Source organism: Dermacentor albipictus, chromosome 4 (assembly GCF_038994185.2).
Source record: "Dermacentor albipictus isolate Rhodes 1998 colony chromosome 4, USDA_Dalb.pri_finalv2, whole genome shotgun sequence".
NCBI lineage: Eukaryota > Metazoa > Arthropoda > Arachnida > Ixodida > Ixodidae > Dermacentor > Dermacentor albipictus.
Window position 1 is genome coordinate 119,214,181 of NC_091824.1, and position 19,244 is coordinate 119,233,424.

Genomic DNA, 19,244 nt, shown 5'->3' on the forward strand with positions numbered 1-19,244 from the left:
CATTAGCTTGCTTTCAGTGTTGTACATAATATTCACCAAGATAATTTCCATTAGAATAAAGGTAACACTTGAATTCAGTCAACCAAGAGAACAGGCTGGCTTCAGGAAGGCATGCTCTACAATGGATCACGTCCATGTCACATATCAGCTAACCGAGAAATCTGCAGAATTCAATCAACCACTCTATATGGCTTTAATAAATTATGAAAAGGCATTTGGTTCGGTAGAGATACCACCAGTCATAGAGGCATTACGTAATCAAGGAGTACAAGACGTATACGTGAATATCTTGAGAAATATCTGCAAAGATTCCACAGCTGCACATGGTTCTGCACAAGAAATGTAGAAAGATACCTATAAAAAAATGGTCAGGCAGGGAGACACTCCAATGCTATTCGCTACATGCTTGGAAGAAGTATTCAAGCTATTAAACTCGGATTGCTTTGGAGTGAGGATCAACGGCGAATGTCCCAGCACCCTTCGGTTTGCAGACGGCATTGTCCTGTTCAGCAACACTGGAGACTAGTTACAACAAATGACTGAGAACCTTAACAGAGAGAGTGTAAGAGCGGGGTTGAAGATTAATAAGCAGGAGACAAAGATAACGATCAGTAGCCTGGCAAGGGAACGAGAGTTCAGAATCGCTAATCAGCCTCTAGAGTCTGCGAAAGAGTACGCTTACCAAGATCAATTATACACAGGGATACCTGATCGAGAGACGGAACTTTGCAGAAAAACAAAAATGGGTTGTAATGCATACGGCAGGCATTGCCATATCCTGACTGGGAGCTTACCACTATCACTGAAAAGAAAGGTATACAATCACTGCATTCTACCGGTGCTGACATACGGGGCAGAAACTTGGAAATTGACAAAGAGGCTCGAGAGCAAGTTAAGGACCGCGCAAAGTGCGATGGAACGAAAAATGTTAGGCGTAACGTTAAGAGACAGGAAGAGAGCGGTGTGGATCAGAGAACAAATGGGAATAGCCGATATTCTAATTGACATTAAAAGAAAAAGAATGGAGCTGGGCAGGCCATGTAATGCGTAGGATTGATAACCCGTGGACCATTAGGCTTACAAAATGGGTGGCAAGAGAAGGGAAACGCAGTCGAGGACGGCAGAAAACTAGGTGGGGCGATGAAATTCACAAATCTACAGGCGCAAGTTGGAATTGGAATCAGTTGACGCGCGACAAGGGCAAATGGAGATCGCAGGGAGAGGCCTTCGTCCTGCCGTGGACATAAAATTGGATGATGATGACGTTGAGAAAGAGGGATGGAGGATGTGAAAGGCAAAGACAGAAAGCAGGAGTCAGACCTCACGAATAAGAATGATACTGGTTCACACTTTGGTTCTTACGTGCCGGCTATGAGAAACGCCCCAGCGCTGCGGACTAATTTTGTCAACCTGGGTTCCTTAACGAGCACCTAAATTTAAGGTACGCGGAGCGTCTTTCTTTCTTTCTTTCTGTCTTTCTTTCTTTCTTCCTTTCCTTCTTTCTTTCTTTCTTTCTTTCTTTCTTTTCTTTCTTGCTCATTCCACTCACACTTCAACGCGGCTGCAGTGGCAGGGAATCGAACCTGCGACCTCGATCGTACTCGCCAGTGTACTATAATCAACGAGGAGCGTGCACACGAATCTGCGAAGTGTTAACGTTTTTCACATCCTTGTTTGGAGGTGCAGTTTTGGACAGCGTAATGAGGTTGGCGTGGTTATGTTATCTATCTATCTATCTATCTATCTATCTATCTATCTATCTATCTATCTATCTATCTATCTATCTATCTATCTATCTATCTATCTATCTATCTATCTATCTATCTATCTATCTATCTATCTATCTATCTATCTATCTATCTATCTATCTATCTATCTATCTATCTATCTATCTATCTATCTATCTATCTATCTATCTATCTATCTATCTATCTATCTATCTATCTATCTATCTATCTATCTATCTATCTATCTATCTATCTATCTATCTATCTATCTATCTATCTATCTATCTATCTATCTATCTATCTATCTATCTATCTATCTATCTATCTATCTATCTATCTATCTATCTATCTATCTATCTATCTATCTATCTATCTATCTATCTATCTATCTATCTATCTATCTATCTATCTATCTATCTATCTATCTATCTATCTATCTATCTTTTTTGCAATACAGTTTCCGCATTATGTTGCGTCAGATCAACAATGGAATGAACATCAGCGTGATGTCACTGAGCAGGTGCAGCAATATTGCGCCAGGCTTAAGATCTTGTGATCTGACGCGTACAAGTGGTGGAGTAGTTTGGTTTGGTTCCGGTTCGTTATCGCGACAGTCCACAGGAGGTAGCAGCGAACTCGGCCACACGTATCAGAACGTTGGTGTGCCACTGCGCTTCAGGGAAGCGAGATATATGTCAACGACTGCGTCATTTAGAGCCAGATATCAACTCCCGAGTTCCTAACTATTTTATACAAGCGAACTTAATGCAACTCTGTAAGTGGTGTCAGCTCTGTTACACGGAGATTAGCGTCGCAAAAGCGATGTAAGTGACATTTCTTACGTTGACCAACACTCCCACAAACGTTTACACAATAAACAACGCCTCTAAAGAGGTAGTGCGAAGTTTCAAATATTGAGGTGTTTATTTCACTGCGTATCTAATTTAGCCTATACACACACAATATGTAACAAATAAAGAAGTTAGAAGCTAGGGCTTACCAGACACCGTTCTTATCCTGGGAATCCAGAAACGAACTTTCACTCGTACACATATCTCACGACGTCTCTTTTATAGAATATCTGCCGATTGCATGACATCCAAGTGCCTTTACTTTACCGGTACACGTCGAATCAGTACACACCAATGCGGTAAGGTTCATACTTTCTTCATATTCCCCCAATGTGGAGCGTATTATCCTCGTTAACACGCACCGTCAACGTTACCAACCTTAGCACTGGACGCCTAGGTGTTAGCGCTTAACGTTCATTCTTTATATTCGGCGAAACAAAATATGCAGCCAATCGCATTAAGCCAGCGCATAATATTTCGTCCAGGCGCGAATGGGAACACAAGGCGCGACTTGCTCGAACGTTAAAATGTAATTGCTGACCCTTGCTACACTCCATAAACGAACAGAACGCTTTAGCAGGGAATAATGGAGCTTACTGAAGCGGCTTTTAATGCGATTAGAGTTCTTAGGCGCCCTTCAATAAACCTCTTTCACGCTAACTTAAATCCCCGGGTTGTGTCACTGGATATGTGCCACTCTGCAACCACAAAGAAGGAAAAAAAAAAAGGTCAATATTTATCCGGTGCTGGACGGAATCGATAACACAGCATGTCCAGATTAAAGCGTGAGGGAGGAGCAGTGTTGCAGTACACGCCTCATACATGACGCGGTTTGACGGTGGCAATAAGGCGTGTCGCTAGGTTGCTTCAATGCTAATCGCATTAACGTTGACAGTCATTTTGAGACGGTTTCTGCCGGAATTCTCTCTCTTCTTTAAAAGAAACTTTCGGCTCTTTTTTTTTTCCTAAATATGACTGTTTATTTTTGTGCTTTTCTATGCTTCTTTAGAGTTGTGTAACTTGCCTTCTCGTCTCTCCTGTTTTACTTAATATACACGTTGAATGTCTCGTTGAGTATAGGACGTTCTGGCGGTCTAGTTGGTTCATAGCTTCAGACGTTTCTCTTAAGTGCGCAAAAAACGAGGACACACGAAAGAAACACGCACCACACCACGAGCGCAGACTGCCGACTGTTTATTTTTCTTTATTATATTCTTTATGTTTTTTGTAACTTTATTAATCTTTCTTACCTTATCTCTCCCTCTTTTGAATGTGCTATAAGAATGGCTCATGGTAATTTTAGTGATCGCCTGTCGCAATCTCGGTCTACGCTGTTACCCAGCAGATAACTTTTATGTTTTTTTTATGTTTATCGGTAGATGTGAGAGTGACAATGCGGACACGTGTACAGGTTCTCGAATGAAATATGTGTATGTTGCTCGCCTACCAAAAATAAACAGTTGGCAGTCTGCGCTCGTGGTGTGGTGTGTGTTTCGTGTTTCCTCGCTTTTTCGCGCAGTTAAAGGAAACATATAATGTCTCGTTGGCCTTCTACATTATAATTCCGTATTTACCATTTACGGTATTTGAATAACTCTTTCTCTTTCGTTCCTTCTTTTTGGTTTCATGTGTTGTTATGGCTTTTGTGCTCCTCTTTAATTATATAACCTTTTCTCCGGTTGCTGCTGCTTTATACGTACGTGCAACATTTTGAATGTCTTGTTGGCCTTCCTTTATGCTACTGTGTCTACTATTTATGGAATTCAAGTCCATGTTTGTTTTTGTTCATGTATGTGTTTACGTACATATTGTGTGGGTAAAGCCCTTCCTCCTCCTCCCCCCCTCCATTATGTAATGGCCTTTTTGGTCTTTCAGAGTGTAAGTAAGTAAACAAATAAATACTGCAGAAATTACGTTATTGCGTCATCGTCATACGGTCGGCCTCATGCCGCCGTGGTCGTTCCAGGGTCGTCTTTCCGTCATCGTCATTTCGTCGCCGTCATGCTTGGGACGCGCATGATCAGTAGCCACAAGTTGGGTGTCAAGCAGAGCGTTTACCGGGGAAATTTTGTTGCGGGCAGCATGCATGCAAAAAGGGTCACTAAACAAGAACAGCGTTCTTCACGAACACCAGTGAAATTCTTCGCTTGAATCTATTCTCACAGCGCGTGGGATGCGCATATCTCTTTTGTTAGCCTGTTGCTATTATCTGCGGAGAGCAAAACGCAATATCGCTTGACGAGGGCAATCTATTCACCCAATGCACAACTAATGAGGAGTGGTGAGCTGTGGCACGTTTTAATGCAGTCCGTTACGTACACTCGCGGTGAGCGCACACGGAACAAAAGCATAAGCGGGAGCATCACATGCGGCATAAAAGTAAGAATGCATGGGCGGGGTTCGCCGCTTCTGTTCGCGCTCTTCGCAACAGATGCGGCGTTGCCAAGTAATTTCGCTAAGTGATAGGGCAGGGTCGATCTAACCCCGGGCTCTGCAGAGCGCCCCCTGTCTGTAGGAGACGGTGTCTCCGAAAGCTAGATGCACGGACCCTAAGTGGACGCAAGCCCGTGCAAGCAAGCAGCCTGTCATTCGGCTTGCCTGGGCAGCATGTTTGCGCGACTGGTCCATGCATCAGGCGTCTCACTGGGAAATTCGCAGACGGACGCTAGGTTTCGCATGCTGCCCTACAGCTGGTGACTCTTGCCTGCGAGCAGCCCGATCTCAACGCACCAACATGTGTTATTTTCCCTAGCTCTGATCCAGGATGACTAACTCTGACGGGCGAATGTATAACTTCAGACAGCGCAAGAGGGACGAAACACCGAGGAACTACAGAGGACAAGCACTGTGTAGGACAAGCGCTTGTCCTGAGCATAGCTCTTCGGCTTGCGTCCCTCTTGTGCCATGGGAAGTTATGGATCCGAACCAAACAGTCCGATCATAGTGCCTGTTGGGCTAACACATGCGTGATGAAGCGCAAGTTAATCGGGGATGTAAATATGGCCGCCAACATAACGACGCTGCTGTTACCTTTGTGTTGGGAACCGTGCCTGATGCTTGTTGGCACTTCTGCTGTCTTGCCCGTTAGCTCCCGCACAGAAAATAAAGTAATTAAGTGTCCGATAATGAGATCGAACCTCGGTCTGAGTGAAAATAAAGTGAAAATAATAGTTGACTTTACCACTGTCTTTCACGTCGTATACTTCTCTGTGCATACATTTCTCCTCACTTTGTCCCCGTGACGTCACTGCTTCGACGTCTCAGAGTATACATAAGCATGAACTGCCGCTTACAATTGAGCATATTTTATGAGTTGTTTAGGGAATAAACGTAAACATTGCATGACATTAAATTTGTGACCTCTGTGCGATGTATAATGCATAGCTATTAGACGGGAATACAAGATTCATAGGATAACAGTAACAGCGATTGTACGCATCGCATTTGGTTCTACAGAAATTATTTAACCACTTCACGAAATCATGGCATCACATCGATCCCGATGTGTGCGTTGGATCTGAATAACTTTTCTTTCGGTAAGAGCTAGAAGGGCAGTATCATGTTCGACGAAGTACTACTGGAAGCAGTCGTCTTCAGGTGGAGCCGAACAGCGGTTAATCACATGGTCATAATCATAGGTTGGTAAAGCGAAGGGAACGCATTCAGGAAGGAAGCAAGGAAGGAAGGAAGGAAGGAAGGAAGGAAGGAGGGAGGGAGGGACGGACGGCCATACGGAAGGAAGGAAGGAAGGAAGGAGGGAGGGAGGGAGGGAAGGAGGGAGGGAGGGAGGGAGGGACCTTGCCGCCTTGTAGAGGCGGAAAGGTCTCTTCTGTTCCGACGTGTAAAAAAAAAAAGGAAAAACGCATCACTATACAAAATACAAAGGCACAGCAATGCAAAAAACAGTCAAGAGCTAGTTCCACACGTTCCATATAAGCGTATATATAGTTCCATATAAGCTACACGTTCGCAATCTAAGTTCACAAGCGATACCACAAGCCCAATGCAGTCTGCGTAAAAAAAAAAAAACGAAAAATAAACATTGTCATCACTACAGTACATTTCATACACAATAATATAGGAACATACATTGAACATACAAGAACACATCTCTGGATCATGGGGTTGGTGTTGTCACAGGTGTCGCAAACGTCGATGCACATGTCTGAATAAGTGTAAATATGAGTCGTAATAGCTAAAGCGTTCAGTTTCTGAAGCGAAGGATGGAGCTTCGATACACCTTGCGGTACCTTGTTTTCATCAAACGTTTACATTTCATTTTATCATCATCATTACGATCTCACGAGAACAGTTTCTTGTTGCGGACAAAACGTGGTGGCAAAGCTTTCGCGCTTAGTGCTTCATTGAAGCTTGTTCGCAAATCATATATTCTTCGCCATAATTGTCATTGGAGACACGACGGTGAGCACTTCTGGCTTCTGGCGTGATATGGCTGGCTAGCTTTTGAACGCAGTACCCCATTAACAGCTGTGCCCTGTAACATTCTCAGTTCCGATTTAGTCCGTGGATTGCATCGGAGGTTCGCTCGGTCGTAAGAACGCTCTTAACAGGTTGGAAGCTCCTTTATTCAAAGCAAGGTATGGGCTTCGCCTGCATGTAAAAGCGGTTAATGATTGGTTCCTCGTGATAGGCTAAATACGGAAGCGTGTCCGCAGTACCGGTCAATCGGGAACGCCAGGGGCCTACGAGACATCGTGCTTGTGGGGCCACAGGCATGAAGTTTCGTACGAAAGATGCGTGGATGGAAATCGGGTGCTAACCCGCAAGGTGGAGAGAAGTAATTAATAAAGGGAAAATCAGACATCCACCCGTTCGCAGCCAATTGCCACAAAGGATACCCATACGGGTTCCTCGAAAGAAAAGCCTGGCAGTTAAGAAAAATTCGTCCTTGTCCGGGACTCGAACCCGGGACCACCTATACTTTCCGGGGTAGCCGCTCTAGCATCTGAGCCAACCTGGCGGCTAGCTAACCAGGCGGTGGTGCCGGGTTCGAATCTCGGACAAGGACGAATTTTTCTTCAACCACGAGGCTTTTCTTTCGAGGAACCCGTATGGGTTTCCTTTGTGGCAATTGCTACGAACGGGCGGGTGCTATTAAATGTGTACACCACGCTCATGGCTCATTAGCCATCGGAGGAGTATTATGAGCGTTCTACGAATTTCTCCAAAGGTCGTCCCCGTAGCCTCAATGGATCCTTGACAGATGTAAGGAGATATGAAGGCGTGCCACATGGCACGCCTTCTTGAAGTCAATTTTATCATCAGAAATTTGTTTTACAGCAATGATCGGCCTCATACATACCTTACAATTTGTCATTCGACCTCTTCCAGAACATTACAAGCAAAAATAATCTTTCAGAAATTGTTCATATTAATCTATGCGCTAGTAAGTGCCCATCAGTACGACTTCGTTGTGAATCTTGAGTAGCTGCCAGCTTTAGGTAAACGTTGTTAATCTGACACGCTGTATGACCGAACTGAAAATAACATTAAATATAGCCGCAGTGTGATAAAATAACGAAGCCGTGCCAAATCGTACAAGAATACATCCTATGCCATGATTCCCGTGGCGGTGAAATGACTTCAATGCCAAATTTCCCTCTGGTGTTCTTAGTGTAAAACTTGTGACATCAATTTCCATCTACATTCCTTACTATGGAGCTCCTGTTTGCTGCTGCCGCAAAGACGAGAAAAAAAAAACTTGTTCACAGGATTAGCAGGTCGCGAGTGGAAGCAACCAACCCAGCGGCCAGTGGAGCATCACTCAGTCGGCGTCAACATTATGCTAGAACTGTTGGTCGGCGCCGCACTCATCTATTGTAATCCCCGCTCAGGATCGGCTTAGATCGGGTGGATGCGCGCGTCGCCCACGGTGTGCGACGCCATGCAATCATTCGAGTACGCTTCGGGGTACCTGCGTTTATCCGGAAATTGGAAACGGGCTTTAAGGTGGCTCGGCCGGTGCCTGCTACAAATGGAACGTCTACCTGGGCTTTGCGTGTCCTCGTTGCCCGAAGCCAAACTCATCCTGCAGCCCTTTCTTTCTTTCTTTCTTTCTTTCTTTCTTTCTTTCTTTCTTTCTTTCTTTCTTTCTTTCTTTCTTTCTTTCTTTCTTTCTTTCTTTCTTTCTTTCTTTCTTTCTGTTTCCCTAAGATCTGGCTCGACGGCACGCCCAAGAAAACCTTTCATTTTGATTTTATGCTATTGGACATGAATCATTTTATGCTATTGGACATGAAATGCATTTCCTTCCGGAAATACAAAACGATTTTCCATATTTGCTGGCTTGAACGTTGAGAGCGAACATATAAACGACCATGCCTGCGTCAGCACATGTCACAAAGTGTTTGCTCTGCTGACTCCATGGCTGTTTTTGCTTAAATCTATATCTACTATATCTAAATCTATACCTACTATATCTAAATCTATACATCTACTTAGGGCAGGTAGTGACCGCGGATCCGGATCATGAGACGGAAATAATCCGAAGAATAAGAATTGGCTGGGGTGCGTTTGGCAGGCATTCTCAGATCATGAACAGCAGGTTGTCATTATCCCTCAAGAGAAAAGTGCATAACAGCTGTGTCTTACCAGTACTCATGTACGGGGCAGAAACCTGGAGGCTTACGAATTGAGGACGGCGCAACGAGCTATGGAAAGAAGAATGATGGGTGTAACGTTAAGGGATAAGAAAAGAGCAGATTGGGTGAGGGAACAAATGCGAGTGAATGACTTCTTAGTTGAAATAAAGAAAAAGAAATGGGCATGGGCAGGACATGTAATGAGGAGGGAAGATAACCGATGGTCATTAAGGATTACGGACTGGATTCCAAGGGAAGGGAAGCGTAGCAGGGGGCGGCAGAAAGTTAGGTGGGCGGATGAGATTAAGAAGTTTGCAGGGACAACATGGCCGCAATTAGTACATGACCGGCGTAGTTGGAGGAGTATGGGAGAGGCCTCTGCCCTGCAGTGGGCGTAACAAGGCTGATGATGATATACAAACAGTGCAGGGAAGCAACCCTGTATGAAGCTTGTGTCTCTCGTGTACTCGGGGACATGTATCTTTATTACGCATTTCAAGACTTCAACGATTTCATTAGGCTTCAGATCCTCCCCTCCCCCCCAAAAAAAAAAAAAAAAAACCTGGAAATTTCCGGCTCCTCGTCAAGCGTGGTGGCTAGGCTTAACCACGACCCAACTAATATTATAGACCCATCTTAGCTGTCTATAAGGCATGCTGCCCAGGAACGTGAAATGCGTCGAGACAGCGCGAATGATTAGCTCTCGCGAACTCCGGTCGATGTCGTATAAAGTTCAACCGCGTTCAGAGCCTAGCCAGACGACGTTCTTGGCGTGTCCGTTGGTAACAAGAGAAAGCTTCGCAGAGAATTAGGTTTTGCAGTGATGTTCTTTGAGAAGTACCAGTCGCAGTGGCTCCGTGACTATGGCGTTCCTCTTGCCGAGCGCGACGTCGCGAGTTCGATTACCGACCGCGACTTCCTGTTTCTACGCGGGGCGGAACGCAAGAAACGCTCGTCTACGGAAAATTTTGTCCAGGTTAATTAAAGAACCACAAGTACTCAAAAACTAACCAGTAGCTCTCCACCACTTTGTCTCTCCTAGCCTTTCACGGTGATCCTATCTGATGTGTTGCTTTTTTAAACTCAATAGAATAACCTCTCCAGCTACCGTTAACTTTTCTCTATCGCGCTAAACTCTATAACCAACCAAGCAAAATATTTTTGAGTTCTAAATTTACGTCGGGTGAAAGGGAGACAACGCTGGTAGAGGAACTTGACCTACTTGGTGCATGTGGGCTGTAGTTGTCAGAATTGTCGGCAGACGCTTCTGTCTCTACCGATTTACACGAACGCACGCACGCACACGCAAAAAAATGAATAACAAATAATATTTTAAGAAGTAAGCACTATCCACCATGTTTCGGCATATTTTCTCTTTTTTCTTTTTTTTTACTTTTTGCATCAATGACGCGCAGTTCTGTGTATTTGTTTTTAAATGCACTATATAGTATGAAGACGCTGCGGTATGTGGAACCAGCGCTGGCCAGCAGGTGCAATGGCAGTTCGTACGCGCGACTAAAGTACACTGATGCCATCCGATAGCGAGGCCACGAAAATGGCACGACGTTTTGAACAACAGACGCGCGCCTCTTTCAACGTTCACTTCATCCCGGCGCGCCCACAGCCAAGGTCTATCCGTGGACATGCGCGTTGCGAGAAGCGCATATATGCACTCCTATACATTCTGACGCGCCAGTGCCGAGACACGTCAGGAACCGGGCATAGGAGCCGCAAGAAAAGCGGTGGATTCGCTGACGCGAAATCGCAGAACGTGCTGCTGAAAGAATAAAGACGACAGACCTATATGCGACCTTGCAGAATCACGATCCAACTCAGGACGATGACGATGACAACAACAACAACAACAACAACAACAACAACAACTCCAACAACAACAACAACAACAACAGCAACTCCAACAACAACAACAACAACAACAACAACAACAACAAAGCTTACAGCGAAGCTCTTTCTTTCGGACAGTGGCAATAAGAATGTTAGTTGTTTGTAAATATATCACAATGAAACGTTGCTGGCATATGGAGAAGCCTTGTTAAGTAACTTTTACAAATGCAGTTATTCTCCCACACACATTTTACTCCGCCAGAACATCGACCACAATGTTCATAAGCAAGCGTTTTCTGCTACGCTCTTCCCTTTAGCGTCCTGTGTTTGTCCTACTCGCGTGATACTGTTAAGAATCAGGCTGATGGTACTGTTCTTTATGTACTCAGAGAAACATTGCCCTCCCCTCCCTCTCGTTATCTCATTTTTTCTATTCCCGTCCCACAGAGTATGGTAGCCAACCATTTCTGGCTAACGTCCCTGCCTTCTCTCGCTATTTCCTCTTCCTCCTCCTCCTGGGAAACATTGCACATAACGGCAGCATGGCACACTGGAACGCTTAATCAAGAAATTTTCTACAAAGGTTGTATTTAACCTACACAAGTTAAGCATTCACCGATCTTCGGTCACAACGTACTTTCCGCTTTGACGAAATCTAAACAAAGTGCTTCGAAAGGTTCACCGTCGAGTCCCGGAAAGCCAACTGCACGCCTGGTATAAGGCTTGAAAACGGGTTGAAGACGATTTTTCAATAATTATTTTCAACGCACGTAATTATTATACACGCTTCAAACTTTCTGTAAACGTAAAGTATAATGTGGCCCCTATTTCGTCTAAATATGAAATCGCTGCCATTGTTGGTGCCCTCAGGTACGCGGGAAAACTTTGTAAGCGTGCCACATAACTACTCTGAATGGGCCAAAAGCGATGGCGTAGCATTTTTAATTGAATTTCTAATTAACCTACACACTTCAAACTTTGCCAGTACATTGTCCCTTACTTTGCCCACGTTTGCTCAACATATAAACTTCGTGAGTCATCCAGTTCTTTCAGAAAACAGTGAAAACTCGTATATTAAGTTTTTGAACGCTTCCAGTCGCATTAATAGCTTCGCTTTAAATTGATATACTCGCTCTATGCTGCGTACTTACGGTGCTGCTGTTGGTGCGCGAAGTTTCAGCGCTGGTGGCGCATAAACAACAAAACGATGTCGCCGCGCGAATGTGTGAAGCACAGCTTGAAGAAGCAAGAAATTGTACACGTGTGTTGTGCAGTTTATGGACCGCTAAGTTTTCGGGCATTTGTTACAGAAGCCAGTAAAACCGTACAGCACTGCGTCGTTCGAGTGTATCAGGCTGGAAGTCGAAATACCGGGCTGTTTGCCCAGGTTGCACAGTTAAAAGCCTTCATTTTCTCACTGTCCGCAAACTTTTGACGACGCCTATACATGCGTGCATGGTCATTGTGTGTGCGTGCGTGTGCGTGCGTGCGTGTGTGTGTGTGGCGGAGACCCATGTGAGACCGCGGAAAATCGCCCATTGCCTCCTTGTCCTGCACACCTCCCAGCCACTTGCAGCGCCGAGTCGGACCCAAAACCGAGATGGCAACGCTTATATTCTTCGTCGTTCATGCGACGGCGCGCCAGCGAGTGGAGCAAGGCCGGTTCTTTCCACTGGCCCCGCGTCCTTTCGCCCGTTCGTCTTCGTCCCATTGACGGGCCCGCCATTCAGGGCCCTCCGTTGGCTTCCTCCCCTCTTCATTCCTTCTTTTCTTGCGCGTCGACGAGCTGGACCGTCTGCGGCTCCGTGCTCTCGATCGCCGACCGAGAGCGGGCGTCTCGAGACTTTCTATGGGGCGTCCTGAAAGGGCTTCCTCCTTAGAGGGCATTCAGTGGCGCCGCAACGTATGCGCATGCGATAACAGGCGGCAAACGCCGGACCGCAATTTGTCGTCCTTCTCCATGGGAGCGCCGGTCGTGTGTATAGACGGGTGCGCTGAAGAAGCGCGCGGTCTGCGGTCAGCCGCGTCTCGAGTTTCTTCTGCGCGTGGAAGAAGGGAACGGCAGCGCAGGCTGCTCGGTTTTCTTTTCCACGAACCGTGCAGCGTGCACTTGGCCGGCACGTTTAATGCAGAACAGTTCATTTCTGTGAGTGCTATGTATGTGTCTCCTGTACGTTACGAAGTTACGAGAAGGATTAAGGGGTAACCAAAGGGTGCCGTTTTTTGTCAGTTGCAAACCATATCAAGACAACAGGCAATGCAGCTCCGGGAAGCGTAGGAGAAATGAGCAATTTTTTTTTTCAAATACCGAAATAGGAAGTAAATTGAAACGAAATTGGACAACTAAGTTAGCTTCTCGGTTGTGGCATGCGGGAGCCGAAGCCACGTCTTGCACATTGCGCGTACGATATGCCTCACCGCTGAGCTACCGCGGAAGTCGTGCTCCTGTAAACTGGCTTGGGTATTTGTGTACATGTACGAGATCTGCCCTTGGAGTGATAAACCGCGCCATTCACGCTCATGAATGCGGATGTGGAACATCTTTTCCACAGCTGGCGTCACGTATAGTGCATGAACGCTATCGCGTTCCACTCTTAAAAGCGAAGCTTAAGCGTCCTCGAAATTTTGCCACTCTCAGAACATACGGAACGCGGCGACGTTCATGGGAATACAAAACAAGCCCAAGGTAACTAGTTCCCCCGCCTACAAGAGCCACTAATGAAACCTTTATCTTAAGAAAACCATGCTGTTGATGAATACGCCTTTGAAATGCTACTTATGCCCTAGCATTTCGGATTAAAGGTCAAGCATTCGTCAAACAAACAGCCGGCACAGGCAGAGTACCTGTAGTGGTTGTGTAAAATAGGATCTGCGCGATGCCGTTGCTGTTTGCTCGAAGGACCGGAACACTTAGCTCTCTTCCATGCGCCGCGTGTGTGCCAACAGGTTACACATATCTGTATCATCATCATCATCATCATCATCATCATCATCATAATCATCATAATCGTCAGCCTATTTTATGTGCACTACAGGACGAAGGCCTCTCCCTGCGATCTCCAATTACCCCTGTCTTGCGCCAAGCGGTTCCAACTAGCACCCGCAAATCTGTGGATGTTATATATACGTACTGGTTTTGTACGCAGTGTAGACATTTCTTTAAGAACAGTGAACTCCAAGCAGCACACTTACAGTGAAAACACAGTACTCTCGATTTGTGATTTTGTTACTTGCTTCACCGTTCGCATTTCTGCGCAGCTCAGTTGAAAAGCCCGACCTCTAAGATTTCGCGCGATCAAAGCACATCGACAAATCTTCGAGGCAATGTATGCTTTAAGGCTGTTTCTTGATGTTCACGTACCCGGAAGTGTGTCGGAGAATATATACCGCGAAAGCATATTAGTTTGGGAGACAGCGCTGCCAGATTGACGGAGCCAGAGCGTTTGAAAATGCTGCTCGATTCGTATTGATTTTTTTTCTTCTTCTTATATACACTGGCACATGGCACTGGTCTTACTTCTACGCTTTGCGAAGAGAGAAAGTGCTCATGGTGAGGACGAGTGCATCATTTTCCGCATCCCTTTAGAGAGCCAAGCTAAACTTTAAAATAAGATATACTGAGTGCCCATCAAACATAGCAGTGAATAGTCAGCTTTTGCACCGCATATAAGTTCGTTGGTTCGTTCGTCAACGGTTGCCCTTGTGGCCACTCCTCTCTTGCTGTGTCTTTGTTTCCAGAGCGCTGTACCTTCTGTCCTGCAGCTACAGTAGTCACCCTGCGTCACGCCAACACGTGCCAACTCGCACATAGAACACTGTCTCAAGGGTTCAAGCGCCAAGCTAAGCCTTCCTATTTGCTTTGGGATATCCTTTCAGCCACTAACGTCACGTAGTGCATGAACTTAGGAGACCACTGACAACTGTGTGCTCGTGCCATCGTGGCCTCAGGAGATATCAAGGCTGTCAAAGTCGAGGCCCCTAAAAGGAACCTACACTAAAAGGAACCGAGAGGTTTGAGAAGCCAACAGACAATAAACCCAAGTAAAGCTCAGTGGAAATTGACTGGCACGTGTAACATCCCTCGTCTTAGGCGCTGTTATTACGAGAAGGAGGAGGACGAAGATCGTACTAAGCCGAGAAGAAGTAAATCCAACAAGAAACAAGTCATTTGGGGCACACTTTCAAGTTTCACCTTTTGGGCGAAGCTGAGAATTTTTGTTGTTGTTGCAAAAGCAATTGTACGGACGCTCGAGGAGCGTTTGCGCCGTCGCCGTTGTCGTGCTGTAACGGCATCAACGCCCATATAGGCAGGGCGCCCCGGGGGAGGGTCAGAAAGTCTCCAGAGACGCGCGGTGCGTCCGGGTGCAAAAAGCGACGAAACCACGCGGACGCGCCGTCGCACGGTCTTCGGTCAGCCCTGCACCAGCAAGGGCGGCGTTCTGGTTTCCACTGCTGGTACGCGCACACAGTGGCGTCCCTGGTGAGCAGCTGTTGCATAACCACGCCGTAGTGTGGTTATGCCACACTGCATAATCACATGGTCGGGGTGGCACGGACAGCGAACGTCAAGTTAACGCTGTCTAGCTAATCCTGTCTTTGGGCGCAGACAAACGCCCACGTCTTTTACTGAGCCTATTAATTGGCCGCGGGCCCATAAATCGTTGTTGCCTTATCGATCAGCTCGCTTCAAAACGGTTATGAAGTGATTTGCTTCCCTGTGTTTGTCGTCGCCGTTGAGAAAGATGTGCACTCGAGTTACGCAGGCTAGCTTCTTAGAGCGGGACTCCTATTCACAAAAATGCTCTTATGGCATATACTTGTTCGCAAGTGCAAATTTGAACCGGTGCTGATGCTGGACGTACGTATTATTAGCGAAGGTGGTCAGTTGATGACAAATAACACTTACTGACGGAAACTTTAATCGTGGGCCTCTATGCGCAAAGCGTTTTTACGCTAATATTGGTCGTAAGAACACATGCCAGCCAATGACGACGTCGGACATATTGTCAGCGAAGGCAGCTGGCCAATAGCAAGCAGCAATTTTGAACGAAAGGCTTTGTGAATTCGGAGCCTGATGCTAAGAGGAGATTAAACCAGAGTTGGTTGTTGGCGCTCGACCCGTCAACGTGTCCTGTCATTGTGCGGTGGTGTGTCTTCCTGCAGGAAATTATTCGAACCTTTTTTTAAAGGTTAGTTAGTTAGTTAGTTAGTTAGTTAGTTAGTTAGTTAGCTAGTTAGTTATTTAGTTAGTTAGTTAGTTAGTTAGTTAGTTAGTTAGTTAGTTAGTTAGTTAGTTAGTTAGTTAGTTAGTTAGTTAGTTAGTTAGTTAGTTAGTTAGTTAGTTAGTTAGTTAGTTAGTTAGTTAGTTAGTTAGTTAGTTAGTTAGTTAGTTAGTTAGTTAGTTAGTTAGTTAGTTACATTCAGGATGTAGCTGCCACAGCCGGAAGTGAAACTCGTGCCCTTGTGCTCGGCAACAGAACGTTGAGCCAACGCGGTGCTTGGAAGGAAAGCGCTAAGTTGTTGTGAAAGTTCAAAAATATTTAAAGTAAGAAATTGATGCTATTATAGAAGGAAAGTAATATTGGAGAACGCGATACGTAGTACTGAAATAAGCTTTTTTCATATTTTTTTAAAGGTGAACAAAGTTCTCGAGGCTCAACTGCAGAAAAGTTTTGCATTGCAATAAAAAGCACTAAAGGGCCCTAGAATCAGAGGTAATTCGATAGTTAGTCATTTGTGCGCAGTCGTGTGAAGTCACCCCTTCCTTGTCACATGCGCATCTCGGAGTACTCACTCAAACTGGACCTCCGCTACTCGCGGTGGTCTACTTTTATTTTTAGCTTCAATTTATTTATTTATTTATTTATTTATTTATTTATTTATTTATTAGCTAGCTTATTTTGCTGGCAGGAAATACCATTAAGAAACAGCGGGAGGGCTAAGAGAAAAAAGCACGATGAATAGTGCTAAAGTTAGGACTGCACGTAGCATGGAGAAAGTCATTCGATGCGTTCGAAAACACGCAGTTGTGTACAGCGCTCAGTATTTCCCCCGTCAAATCAATATCGGGAGGCTGACTCATAGTGGCAGCAGAGAGAGCCGAGGAAACGCGCCATGCTGCTGGCGCCTATTCTGCGATCCAGGACTCGTTCTCGCACGAGGCGGCAGTCTGTACAGAGTGTCTCTTGCTGCATCAATAACTGCGTGAATATATCGCTAGCGCAAGCACTCGTACGCAAGTGCTTGCGACATATATATGCAATAAGTCACGCAGCTCTAAAAGCTACGTAACTGCGAGACATGTAAAAAAGGCTATCTATTGTAGGCAGCCGTATAACAAGCGTTGTTGCGTGTACGAGCGCTCGCGTGCGTCGGCATCACATGACTTTTGTCACGTGAGAGAACAGGGGCCCTCCACTATATGGGCAATTCGTTTCTGAAGGCACGACATGTTGCGCTTCCTGCGTTTCAGATGTCAGATGTCAGAGAGAGAGAGAGAGAGAGAGAGAGACTGATGCGTTCTCTTTATTTTCATTGTGCGTTGTCTGATGCAATTCGCTATTTATGCATCAGGTAAAAGCACAGCGCTTTTCCCTGCGTTTTGCGAGCTGCCTCGTCTCACCATCCAGTGCTGTCCTATATCGATGGCAAAAACCTACTGTATGGGTGGTATGCCAAGAACAATGTGGTATCACAATTAATTATTTAATTAATTAATTAATTAATTAATTTGTTTGTTTGTTCATTTATTATTTATTTATTTATTTATTTATCTATTTATTTATTTATTTATTTATTTATTTATTTATTTATTTATTTATTTATTTATCATAGTAACTCAGCGTCTTGTACGAAGTCCACGGGGTTCCTGGCACAGGAGTAGGACTCCGTCCATGTCCGGTACACCTGTCCGGTAGACCGCTGACCAAATCCCCGCCTGGCCAAAACGATGTTTCCTGTGTTTCCTGTCTGGCCGAATTTCCGGACAGGTCAACATGAGATGCTGGACATCCACGTGGTCCGCCGGGGCCGTGCAAGGAGGGCATGCTTGAGAGATTCGCTTAAATGAAACAAAATATTGCGCAATGAATGTTGCGTGTTATGGCAGTCAGCCTAGCGTAAAGAGCAAGAAATAAAGAAGTACTTGAAGATAATAATTAGGGTAAATCGAAGGATTGAAGTCTCTCGCCGATTCTAAATTCTTTCTTTATTTTATAATTTGTCTCTTCTGTATTTGAATTGTATCATTTGATCAAGGATAAATAAATCGCATAAATAAGGTACTTAATGAATGAAATATAAAAATATAGAGAAAATAGTGTCTTGCATTTCTTCTCTTGCTTGTTCTTACTCTGAAAACAAGGACATACAGTAAAAACACATTTTGCAGCTTGCGGCATTATTCTTTCTCACGCATATGAGCACATCTGCACCGTCATAGAACACGGGAGGTTTCTGCAACAGTTCGTGAAGTTTGGCATCATATTTTGCTCGAACATGCGAAAACGCACCTTATCACCAGCCGGAAATCCCAGAAGGGCATTTGGAAACTCGTCTGGGTGGCGATTGCACATCTGCCGTATATTATTGATCATTAGTTGGCATCTTCATGCTTTGGGCGGGGGGGGGGGGGGAGGGGGGGGGCACTCATTGGTGTATTTCACAGGACGAAGTTTTTTTCTTTAGATGAGGGCGTGGTTCTCAAAGTGGGAACGTGTCTTCATACGCATTACGCAGTCCCGGGTTCGACATGCATGCATCCGTTATTTTCACGCTACCACGACACGAAGCATTCAGTTGCTCTCATTGCTCATTTCATGCACTGAGAATTAATTGTTTTCAAGAAATAAAAAAAGAGACGAAGAGAAAGGAAAGGTAAACAAGCAGAGTCTCGCGATTTGATTCCTAACCTCAATTACTGTGAGCAGAAATATCAAGAAACTCGCAATAAGTATGCATTTGCGGGTTGCCAGTACTAGTCATTGGCTCATACAAATTTTGTATTTCTTAACGTTAGTTTTCCCTTCGACTTTGCCATTGAATAATACGACGGTTGTGATTAATGTATTAGATATATTTAGGTAAGGGGTCAGGGGAAAATGTTGGAAGAACATTCTTCGATCCTGCTTACTCCATTTCACATGCACTGAGCCAAGGCGCTGTGAGTGAGAAGAATTACTTTAAAAAATGCTGATTAACAAACAAAAAGAAAGAAAAAC

At 45.0% G+C, this 19,244-nt stretch overlaps 1 long non-coding RNA gene across 3 annotated transcripts in view; it reads left to right on the forward strand.

Annotated features, from left to right (window-relative positions):
* Nucleotides 1-18,290, forward strand: part of LOC135916058 (uncharacterized) — a 47,082-nt gene extending 28,792 nt beyond the window's left edge. For all 3 annotated transcript variants that reach the window (XR_010568824.2, XR_011514060.1, XR_010568825.1), the window contains one exon: nucleotides 17,860-18,290. This is a non-coding gene — a long non-coding RNA (uncharacterized lncRNA). The remainder of the gene's footprint in view (nucleotides 1-17,859) is intronic.
* The last annotated feature ends 954 nt before the right edge of the window (nucleotides 18,291-19,244 follow it).